General features: G+C 41.0%; 1 long non-coding RNA gene across 8 annotated transcripts in view; it reads left to right on the top strand.

The window, feature by feature from the left end:
• LOC133235248 (uncharacterized) overlaps positions 1 to 11913 on the top strand; it is a 318764-nt gene extending 306851 nt beyond the window's left edge. For 7 of the 8 annotated variants that reach the window (XR_009732499.1, XR_009732503.1, XR_009732497.1 and 4 more), the window contains 3 exons: positions 656 to 802; positions 6425 to 7235; positions 8409 to 11913. This is a non-coding gene — a long non-coding RNA (uncharacterized LOC133235248). The remainder of the gene's footprint in view (positions 1 to 655; positions 803 to 6424; positions 7236 to 8408) is intronic. The other variant, XR_009732502.1, reaches the window with a different exon arrangement.
• The last annotated feature ends 569 nt before the right edge of the window (positions 11914 to 12482 follow it).

The raw sequence follows: 12482 nt of genomic DNA, 5'->3' as shown, positions 1-12482 counted from the left end.
AGGTCTCAGTGATGAAGTCACATATTAGAAAAGAAGAAAAAGAGTCTAAGTTATATACCATGTTCATTATGCCTCCCTAAAATGAATGGATATACAAAACAGTGAATGTGACCACTATTGATGAAGCACCTGATGTGCGTCAAGGGCTGTGCCAACCATTTTATCTGCAATGTCTCACTGAATCCTCATAATGACTCTATAAGATGAAGATCATATCCATTTTTCAGATGAGGAAACTGAGACTCAGAGACTATAAAAAATACTGTCCAGAATGATTGGGTTAATAAGTGATAGGGCTGGCATTTGAATTCAGCTCCTCCAGCTCCAGGCCACTGCCCTTTTGATGACCAAGATGCTGATGATGTTATATTTTATTTCTACATGGTTTTGAAATTCATTTTTTGTCGTTGGAACATTTAGATGTAGAGAAGCAGTCCCCAAAGAGCCATTTGCAAATGTCAGAAAAGGAATAGTGGTACCCTGGGCATTAGAGGCCAGAGGTTGAGCATCTTTTTAGGGTGTGTTAGAGGAAACCATTTATAAACTTAACAGAGCTTTGTTCTTGACTTGGCAAGCTTGGCTGTCATAAGTGATTCCCATATTAAGTCTGACGTCATGCCCTCACACTGCACTTTATCTTTCCTCTCGAGATCAGGAGCTCAGTGGTCTAAAAGGACTTGACGTGTGGAATGAAGGTCTCCTAGCCCACAATGTATTCAGTCCTCCCCACTACCCAGCCTCACAAGGATACCAATGCAGCCGTGTCAAGTGACATTCATTTGGAAGTCTGTGAACAAAAGAGGTGGGTCACTTGAGTGCCTTTGGTCACTCAGTAACAAATCTACCAAGACAGTGAAATGACTGATGTGTGAGTGCTCTGAAAATTTAGGGGCACCATGGAAATACACTTGAAAGAGAATGAGGAAGTGGAGAAGGATGCCTGAATCCATTCTTTCTGGGAGACCCGGGTTTCACAGCCTCAGTCTACCCTTTGACCCTAAGCCAACTCAAAAGTATAGATTCTGTCATTTACATCCATTGCATATACATGTATTGAATGTGTATGTGTAACAATGACAACTAGTATTTAACATATTTTTTATGTTTTGAAAGCACTGCGGATGGGTATTGACTTGTTTATTCTCATTCAAGTGACATAACCCAGTGAATGTGATGTGGTGATTTAAATCTCTTTTGGTAAATGCAGAAACTGAAGCAACAAAAGTTCAACGACTTGACAAGGTCAGGGCTGGCGAATGATGGGGAGTGTAGGCGAAGTCCAGGTACCCTGAATCAGATACTCAACTTTCCTCTCTGACAGGGAAAGGGTGTTTGGTACCAGATTCATCCAGAAAAAGAACAGTAGGATCACACTCTGCCTGTCTCTCTCTTCTTCCTGTATCCCTGTTTACTCAGCATCTCTCCTCTCTCCTCTCTCTCTTCCCCTTCCCCTCTTTCTTCCCCTTCTTCTCCTTCCTCTGTTTCAACTTGGAGTTTGGTTTATTCCAGGGTGTTTCTGTGTTGTTCAGTCATTCAATCGTGTCTGACTCTTTGTGACCCCATGAACTGTAGCCCACCAGGCTCTTCTGTCTGTGGGATTTCCCAAGCAAGAATACTGGAGTGGGTTGCCATTTCCTTCTCCATACTCCAGGATGAAATATGCAGAAAACCATCATTATAATGTGGACTCACCTATGGCATGATCCTGTGGCAGGGACCCCAAGAGGGATACTGTAATTGGATTTTTATAAATTACTCCAGAGCTCTGAGTTGGCGGCATGCCCTGGTGCCTTATTGAAGCTAAAACTGTCATTGGGAACAGCATCGAGGATGGTGTCCCATGACCACATAGGCTCACACAGAGCGAGTGATGATCCAGGTCATGCAGAGTCAAGGCCAAATCCAGAGTCCAAACCCAGAGTCCCTCAGGGCCCTTACTGGTGACTCCTTTACATTCATCACACTCTGTCCAGTGTCTTTCTCCCCCTGTAACTGGGTGATGTAGGATGTAAGGACCACAAGGACTGTGTCTGCCTTGTTAACCACTATCCACTGCACAGTGCCAGGTGCTGGGTAAGCCCTCAGACACGTGGAGAGTAAGTAAATGAATGAACAAGTGATGGGTTGATGCAATAACAATAGCTTAACATTCTCCCCAGCTCACTTCTGGTTAGAAAGAAGATTCTAATGAGGGCTGCATCTTAATCTCAGAATTTCCAGAGAAGGAGTTCCCTGGAAGGCTCATTCTAGAGTGAGTGTGGTAAGGATGGCATCTTTCCAGCATTTCTGAAATGGCATCAGCATATGCCCTGGCCTTAAATTAGTCTCATCCCCAAGACCAAGAGTGATCAGACTTCAAAAAACAGTTGAGGAAGCCAAGGAAAAAGGCAGCTGGGGTTTGACTTTACCCCACCCAGACGTCCCCTCTGTGAGCCTCTGGTTATTCTATCCTGAATGCAAGGTGAACGTGTAGAGGTCTGGAGTCACGGCCTAGGAGGCCAAGTTCTCGTGGGACAATAAAAATCTGAAACAACTGCCGGCCCTGCTGGGTCCGTCTGTTATTGGAATTAAGCTCCCCATTTCATTTCATTCAAACTGAAGAAATTTTCTGGCAGGGTGTCAGGTTTCAAACAGAAATGTCAGCCAAGGGCTCATGAGGCCAAAGTCTGATCAGAACAAACTTGAATCAGTTGATGCACTAGGTAAAAACTCATAGTAGTCTGGTGGGCCTTTCTGTTAAATAGTCCTCATTTGCATGTTCAGGACTAAAAACCTGCAAGGAGCTATGTATAAAAACAACATCTGAGGCCAATGTGACTTCTATACAAAGTGAGCACACATCTATAGATGAATATGAAGGGCCCACTACATTGATTTTCTTCCCCAGTAGAGGACCAGAAAAGAATTTGAACATATTCTCAGGTCCAGTGTAAACCCTGATCTTTGACCCAATCAAAACTAACCCTATTAATAATTATAATAATAATCTTTGTTGAATAGTAGATGCTAGGGTCTGTGCTGTGTTTATTGATCAATTAATTTATTAATCAATTAATTCTCTTGATGATTCTACAAAGTAAGTCTTATTCTGATAGAAAATAAAACAGAGGAACAGAGGTTCACAAACACATCCTGGTTTGCAAACCAGCAAAGATCAGGATTGAAAGTTGGTAAGTTCACCCCCAGACGCTCTGCGCTTAATGTTCGTCAGGAACAGGTTGGGTAATGAACCCAACATGCAGGAATATAAACTGGATGCTTATTGCAGATTTAGTTGTAATTTCATACCCTGTACAGGATATTTTTCAGAACTCAGATCCCACTTTGGTAGCAAAGATAGATAAGCCAAATAGTCCAGTCTCCAAATGATTTAGTTTTGTATCAGTACACTAGACAGGTCAAAATTCTGCTTGTCCCCTGGGATGCTGAAGAAATATTTAAATCACTTCTTTATACCCTAAGCGTGTACGCAGAGATATAATCAGAGATTGTATGGGATTCCTATAGTCCTGAAGTAGAGAAGGCAATGGCACCCCACTCCAGTACTCTTGCCTGGAAAATCCCATGGACGGAGGAGCCTGGTGGGCTTCAGTCCCTGGGGTCGCAGAGAGTCGGACACAACTGAGCGAGTTCACTTTCACTTTTCCCTTTCATGCGTTGGAGAAGGAAATGGCAACCCACTCCAGTGTTCTTGCCTGGAGAATCCCAGGGATGGGGGAGCCAGGTGGGCCGCCGTCTCTGGGGTCGCACAGAGTCGGACATGACTGAAGTGACTTAGCAGCAGCATTAGCAGCATAGTCCTGAAGACCACAATAATGTATAATATGGCCATAAGTAAGTGCCTTGATGGGGGTTGACGGATTTCATCCACCCACTAAATTGTTTTAGACTATACACTTGCTCTTTGCAGGCGTATAGTCTAGGCTTGAATCAAACCCTAACCTAAAGCAACAAACACATGGCTAGAGGCCCAACTCCAGTAATATGGATAGGAATACAAACTAAATGACATTTTTCATGTATCATTTTGGCAAAAATTTCAAAATTTGATATTATCAATCATAGCAGTGGTAAGGAGAAGCAGGTTAGCATCTGCTTATGACACTGAATTGGGTCATTTTGGAAGCGTTAAAAATGTACACCACCTGTGAGTCAATAAGTCCCTTTTACATATCTACCATCAAGAAACATTTATACATATTCATAAGAATGCTCATTACACCATCATTTGTGGTATCAAAAATTTAGAGATGGCTGAAATGTAACAATCCATATCATGGAATGTTACACAGTGCAAAAAAGATAGACCTTCTCTATATACTGACCAACAAAAATGCTTGGCATACCCTTAACTTAAAAAATTCATAAAGCATGGTATAATCCAATAATATTATCACACATACACACACAAAACCAATGTATTTTTAAAAAAAAGGAAGGGAAAGGCACACATCAGAACCAGAGATTAGATTACCTCTGGGGAAGCTCCAAGGTTGGAGAGCAATGGCCATGAGGACCATCCATCATTCATACATTCTATGGATACTGTCTAGCACCTTCTAGGCCAGGCATTGGTGCTGCTTTGTGATCAACAGAATAGATAAAGATCCTTGCAACCATGACACCTACATCCTAGCAGTATTGTTTTGTGAGGTATGTTTATAGGATGAGAATGTATGGCTTCCCTGGTGGTTCAGACAGTAAAGAATCTGCCTGCAATGCAAGAGACCCAGGTTCAATCCCCAGGTTGGGAAGATCCCCTGGAGAAGGGAATAGCTACCCACTCCAGCATTCTTGTGTGGAGGATCCCATGGACAGAGGAGCCTGGTGGGCTACAGGGGTTGCAAAGAGTCAGACACGACTGAGTGACTAACACTTTTACACTTTCACTTTCTGTAAATAAAAATAAGTAAAAATAAAAGCAAATTAAAGAACAGATTTTTATATTAATGAAATGTCAAGTGACTATTTTGGCTTTTGAGAGTCCTTGCAAACTGTCTCAATCGTAAATGCTTATTGGTAACTGTCATGTGGCTACCATATTCCTCAAATAGTCCTCTTTTGACAGCTGGCACAGAGTGGTACATTGACAGTCTCTCTAGCACAAGAACTTGCATAAAGTTGGTTCATTTCCCTTCTCATCATCTTTTGAGAGTATCATTAGGCATTAAACTCTGTATGTGTTAGTTGCTCAGTCATGTCCAACTCTTTATGACCCCATAACCTAACCCTGCCAGGTTTCTCTGTCTGTGGGATTCTTCAGGCAAGAATACTGGAATGGGTTGCCATTTCATTCTCCAGGGGATCTTCCTGACCCAGGGATTGAACTCAGGTCTCCTACATTGCAGGCAGACTCTTTACGGTTTGAGCCACCAGGGAAGCCCAAGAAGAAAGGCTTCCCTGACCAGGAATTGGACTGGGCCATGGCCCTGAGAGCACCTAATCCTAACCACTAGATCATCAGAGAGCGTGAGTCAACTCCAATTCTATTATATATATATTCACCAAAAGACATGTACAGAAATGGTCTTAGCACTACTAGTCATAAAAGCCCCAAACTGGAAATGATCTAAATGTCTACCAGCTGTTGAAAATATATGCAATGTACTATGCTCACGGGAAAGAATGTTACACGTAAATTAAAATCAGTGCATTAAGACTACACAGAGACTTCCTTACTGCTCCAGTGGCTAAGACTCCACACTCCCAATGCAGGGCACCCAGGTCCAATCCCTGGTCAGGGAACTAGACCCCACATGCCACAGCTACGACCTGGCACAGTCAAATAAATAAATAAATAAAACTATACGAAAATATGTGAATGAATCTCACCAATATAGAGCTGAAGGAAGCCAGGTGCAAGAATAACACACTATATAATTCCATTTATATGACCTTTAATAATAGGCAAAAACAAGACATGATATTAGAAGGCAGGATAGTGGTTACCCTTGGGAGGGAGCAGAGGTACAGTACATTATAGAGGCTTTGGGAAGTATTAGGATTGCTTAGCTTCTTGCTCAGGGTGCTGGTTATGTGGTTATATGGGTATCTCAGTTTAAGAAAATCTGTTGAGTTTCACAGTGATGATTTGCCTTTTCTGTAAGTATACTGTATTTGTACCAATAGTTTACCCACCCCTCCCCCCCAAAAAAAAAACCAAAATTAAAACATAAAACGCTAAAATCCAATCTGTGTTGTTTGAATCTCATATTTGGCAAGTCATACACATTTTCCAGGCTTCAGTCTCAGCCTGTAAGATGGGAGGGGGACTTGTTAGCGGATATGTACGGGGCCTTCCAGCTGTATCACCTGTGTATCCAACAATCAATTTCTGGAAGAAGGGGAAATGAGAATGAGGCTTGGGTCACTTGTTCTTTGAAATTATAGAAGACTTACGATATCATATGTGTCCCATTTTCAGGACATTTGTTGTAAACTGAAGATACAAGCAATGAGCAAGGGAAATCCTGCCTTCCAGGAAAATGCACGTAGCTGATTCCTTCCCAATTTGTGTGAATATGCCAAATGCTGCTTCTGCCAAGCCTCTTGGTGTGATGAATTCACAGACCCTGCAATGGGAAAGTCAGCAGCTGTAGAGGTGGGGCTATTCCTGGTAGGAAGGAGGCAGCTACCATGCTTGCGCCTGCTGACCGGACTGCTGTTTCAATAGGAACTTCCTCTCCAGGGGAGTTGGTTCATAATTTTCCTCTTACTACTACTGGAAGTCCTAGAATGGCCATATCACAGCCTGTACCCATTCACAACAGGAAATTCTGACAATCCTGTCTGACAATCTGCAGACAGTCTTGGCACGAGAAGAGGAAAAGTCCAGTCTTGTGTGTCAGCTTCTATATTAGAACCAGAACAATCATTTTTATGGTATAGACCATGTTGTCACCTTCACAAGTGATGTTGGGCTCCAAAAAGGAAAATGTACTCTAGTGAAGTTCAAGTGTGATGTCTGCAAGCAGGGACCCCAGAGAAGGCAACACTTTGAGGACCCTGAACAAAAACGCTGTGGTGACTCTAAATCCAAGGAAAGGCGCTTTGATAGTGGGAGACAGTTTCTGGTGCATGAGTTCCTTGTACGGTATTATCCTACGTGTTCAGGACAGCGGGGCCCCGTGGGAACTACGGGTCCTCACAGGCATGCTGAAGTTAGCAACTAACCACTCACAAAATCTGATAGGCATCTTACATCCTCTAGCTTGGTTTTTCTCAGACAAGCAGAGGTAAAGGGCCCGTTCTGTTGTTTGATTTGATTTTGTTTGGTTATTTATTTCTAATCACTCACTGGTCAATACATTTATAAGAACAATAAACAGGATTAAAAGTAGAATAAAGAGATAGGCAAAATATAGGTTCAATTCTTGCTTATTATTTTCAATAGACGTTATTCTGTCCAGTGGCTAGGAAAGTTCGTACATGTTCCCTCCTGAGCTGGGCACTGGTCAAAGAGATGCTTTTAGTTTATGAAAATGTGTTCAGCTGTATACAATGTCTGTACAACATGGTGAACTGCTGGTAGTCTGTGGATTTTAGAATTGCTGCTCCATGGAGGTTTGCTCACCCTTCTTTGGGAGTAAGTAGTTAACGCAATGCCCCAAAATAGAGGAAAGGGCCAGGGAACAGGATATTGTGATAAGGATAGAGACCCAAGAGAATGGGAGAACAGTTAGGAAAGTAGATTTGTCTTAAAAAAAAAAATCACGATTGTAGTGATGAAGTAAGTTTTGGTGATGAAGAAAGGAACCTGCTATTTTTAGAGGAGTAGGACCAAGCGACACGAGTAAATAACCAGAGTAATTATGCAGAAGGAGGCCCAGAGATCTCTATTTATGGTATTCAGCCAATCCAGATGCTAATCAACACATATGGATCATGTCAGATATTAAAGTTCTCATTCGGGTCAACCAGGGGACACGGGGCAGGAAAAGTGTCGCTTCTCTCCACTCATTTTCTACTCACACATGGCAGATGGAAAACCGATTTTTACAAAAACAATTTTGCTGTTTCACCAAATGCCAAATATAAGGACTCATGTCAATAACATCGCTGTTCATGATTCTTGAAGGCAAATTTATAATTAGGGATAATTACCAAGAAACATGAAGAGAACAGGCTATAAAACAATTTATATAAAGTCACAGGAATAATGTTTCACTGAAGCCAGCCAACCATTTTTGTACTGTTTTGGTATTTTGGAAAAAAGAGAGATTTTAGTAGGTAAGACAAAAGGCTGAAATTCTACAAGTATTTTAGTTTCCAGTCCAGGACAGCTGTTGGGTGATATCACCCATTGTGAGAATAGCCATGCGTGGAGGGAATTAGCAGATGAAAAGCCAGCAAAGTCGACAAGGGGTATGTAAACGTGCTTTCTCAGTCTCTTTCGATTCTCCTTACAGAGGCACACACCTAAAAGTGAAGTTACATGTGTGGATGTTTATATGAAACAGAAGAGACACAAGAAAGGGTCTGAGACATGAAAAACGGTGGAGGAAGATAAACATTTCAAGATTCATATCACACTGCTGCTGCCCCGATTCAGAGAGTCTCTAAGGAAATAGCCAGAAGGGCTGCTCAACACTCTGCTTCCTTCCAAGGAATAAAGAGTTTGCTACGAGCCAAGGAAGTGCCCAGAAAATGCCAATTTATGTCACACTAACATCTTTCTTAAAGCTGAACGTGGACTTCAGAAATGTAAACTTTTGGCTCCAGTGAGCACAGCCAGCCTGGAGGGATTGATATTAGGTTCTTCTGAAGGACTGAGGGAAATTTGAGAAGAGATCAAATTAGACACCCAGTAATTAGAAAATGTACTGACACCAGAGTTTTATTCACAAGAGTGGTGGGGTCAACTTTTCCATGGCACCTGATGTGAACTCAGAAAAATGGCAACCTGAAAACAGTGTTTGGAAATGATTTCACTGGAGACAGACAGACACAGCAAAAGCTGGAAGGAAAGGGAATAAGAGACAAACTAAAGTGAGATTCTGTAATTGAGAAGACCTGCGGGAACTAGCAGAAAAAGTTTCCTGCCACAGACAAAACAACCTTCAAAGGCTACCTTCCTTCTCTCGTTGCTGGGGTAAAGTTGCTTTTGGAATAACCACCAATGCATTATACATATTTAAAACTCTCCTTTCTGGGTTTATAATTTTTACAGAGACAGCTTCCTGCCAACATAAGTTGTGAATGTAAGATGATGCTCCTTTGTGGGGTTGTAAAGACAGTCTAAGAACAAGTGATTTCAGAGTCACAAACTTCACAGCTGGGGAGCATTTCCATTGCCTAATGCACTTTCCCTTGAAGCTTTCATTGTTTCGCTCTTACCCAGTGGTGTCATTATTTGACTTACCTCATCGGGGAAATCATTGTTTAAAAACTGAATATAAACGGTGAAATAGTTTTGTACTTATCTTTTCCAGGATAATAGCTTCCCTCCCCCCCTTACCAGTTCCCGCCACAGAAGGGTTAGGCCCCTCTGGGTGATGAATTGTTCCAAAGAGTTTGACAGTTCCAGGGAGAGAAATGAGAGTAAAAATAACTAGCTGATTACCAATAGGAAGCAAATTGGCCACTTGAGAATTCAGTGGCTAGAAAGATGACAAATGAGAAAAAGAAAATCCTCATCAAGAGATGAGGCTTGCTGATTAGACCAAGTGCTTTCCACGCCTCTCCCTCCCTGCTGTGTGATGATGTACATCCGATTGGACATCGTTTTGTATCAGGGGCAGTCACTTCCAAATGGGTGTTTGGAAGACTTTGAAGTATTTCATTATAACCAGGAGGCATTCAGAGGCTGGGCAAGTAAAATGGAAGATGCTCTATCTTGGGCTGTGGAATGTACATTTATAGAAGGAACCCACGTCTGGTTGGTTTGGTCTGGCTTTTTATTCCATCACCCCGTAAGGCAAGCTTCCAAGATTTTCTGGACTCTGGAAGAAAATAAAAGTGAGAGTGTTCTTGGCCGAGGAAATGCACATTCAAGGCAGATTCAAGGGTTTCAATATGTGGATAGACTGGGTTTTCTCTGTTAAGAGTCAACTACTAAAAATAGAAATAATTTGGGAATCCTTTAAAGAGAGGCCATTTTTGCTAGTCCTCATTTGAATAAATCCATAAAGTGAAAGAGGGTATATAATGATCTGTAGACATGCTAGCTGTCCTCAAAAACCATAAATGTATCAGTGGTATTAAGTCATTTGTGCATGAAGAGATAAAATATTAACCATTAGCCTCCAACTGGGCACAGCCATAAGAGTTGTAGAAAGTAAGAAGAGAAACAAGAATTTTGAGTTAGGTAATCAGAATAGAATTCAGGGAGGAAGGGTGATAAGATGCAGGCCTTGAAGGATGAATATAACTATAGCAAATTTCTGGGTGAGAACTGTTTGAATGGATAACAGCACTATTTTCTTTTTTAAAAAAAAATGATTTCTTAAAAAGTGACTGCAAGTGGTTTGTCTTGAGTAAAGGGGTTTGGAAAGATGAACTGGGATGTAGGTTTCCCACGTATGCATGGGCCTTCCATACCAGGCACAGGTGGGTTTGATCTTAGGAGCAGTGGAGGAACATGAGTGGTTCTGAGTAGAGTTAGAACTGTTTTAGAGGTGTGTTATCCCTGTCAATGAAAAGAAAAGGCAGAAGAATGTTCTCTGGAGCTTTACCAATAGGTCAGATTAAAAGATAAGGCCACCATTTTTATTCTTCTTCAGTTTTGACACCTGTGCTGTGGAAGAGAAGAATGCATAACACAGTGCTTGGCACACAGAAGGGCTCAACCAATACTGCTGAATAAGCCTGAAGTTTCTCAGAATCACAGTATTATCATTTCCTAGAATAGCTGAGGAAGACCTGAGGTTGCCTCAGCCCTCTCAAGAGGTACCAATGAATGATTTGAAGACCAGATTAGGAGTTATAAGAACTTGAGAATTTAAATTGACCTTCATGGGTCTGTATTATCTCAGTTAAGAAGACAAAGGTAAATTTTGTGAATGAACTCTAATAGCAGAAAGCTTTTTGTGTATATTTTTGGAGAGAGAGCCATGTGTACCTTGAGTTGAGTGCTTGGAGGACTCTGTGATCCAACTCAAGGTTAAGAACCTAGGAATTGCATTCCCTTTAGAAAACAAGAGACTGTGATTCTGAGAGTCCGAGGATGATTTTGCTCTCTGGAAGGCCAGCTGGGACATCTGGAACTATAGCTCTGCCAATCTTGTCACCTTGGAGGCCTGTGACTGATTGTTTTGACTGAAAGGAGGAGGAAAGGATTTTGTTTCTAAATGTCAACCCAGCCTCAGATTCCCCAGCAATTTAAGGAGTATTATTGATCTTATCAGGCATGCTGGGGTGTAATTGACCATCGGAAAGAGACAAATCATTGAAAGACACTTGCCCTCAACAGAAAGTGACATTGGCAAAGTGTAACCTCTGACACAACCTTTTTTTTGTAGAATTTTTTTCCATTTCTGCTTCCTTTCATAACGGCCTCTGTCATAGGGTTACTGGAAAGAATAACTCGTTAATGGTGGGGGAAAAGTACTTGGGAAGATGATATACTTTGGCACTTAAGTCTATTGTTCAAAAACAATATGAAATAATATTTTTGTTGAATGGACATGTTTAGTAGGTGCTCTGATTTGGGGACTTGTCAATAGTGATATGATGCTATTTGCCAGAAATATGAGCAGTTAAAAAAATGTTATCTTTCTCTAGAAGCTATTTTCAGTGTAAAATTCCAGCATGGAAAGCTAGTTCTTGCAATTTTTAATGAGGCAGGACTCTTAATAATGATTTTTGGCTTAATGTGTTAATGAGTAGAGATCTGAGGGATAAAGGACTTACAATGTAATAAGGAAACTCAAAGAAAGATTAGGCTCTAATAAAAATAAATAGTTTTAAAATTGATTTTAATAAATTCAACTCTGTTTCCTTTAATTTATACCAAAAAGCAATGCACTGTGGTAAGCTGATTATATCATTGATAAAAGAAAGAGTGGATATTATATTTTAATATAATATTAATAAGTTACAAATGCCAACTTACAAGAAGAAATCATATATAGGAAAGAATATATATTCTTGGTGAGAAAAAAAAAATGTTACCTATGAATGTAAGTAAATTTATTTTCACTTTTTGAATAGCAGCTGTCAGGTTTAATGGAAAAGCTGATTAGTTACACAGAAAAACATCTAAAATGCAATACTACGGATAATGGCAATAAAATTTAAGAGTAACTTTTCTTTCGATTGTTCCCGCCCTACTGATGTCTTCTACTTTTCCGAGTAGTAATGATGATCCTTATTCTTCATTGAAAGTATGCAAGTAGTAGTTGCTCAGTTGTATTCACCTCTTTGCAACCCCGTGGACTATAGCCCACCAGGCTCCTTTGTCCATGAAATTCTCCAGGCAAGGATACTAGAATGGGTTGCCAATCCCTTTTCCTGGGGATCCTCCCAACTCAGGGGTCAAACCC

This window comes from Bos javanicus, chromosome 22 (genome assembly GCF_032452875.1).
Source record: "Bos javanicus breed banteng chromosome 22, ARS-OSU_banteng_1.0, whole genome shotgun sequence".
Classification (NCBI taxonomy): Eukaryota; Metazoa; Chordata; class Mammalia; order Artiodactyla; family Bovidae; genus Bos; species Bos javanicus.
Note: the sequence above shows the minus strand (reverse complement) of the source record. Positions and strands in the feature narration are given on the sequence as shown.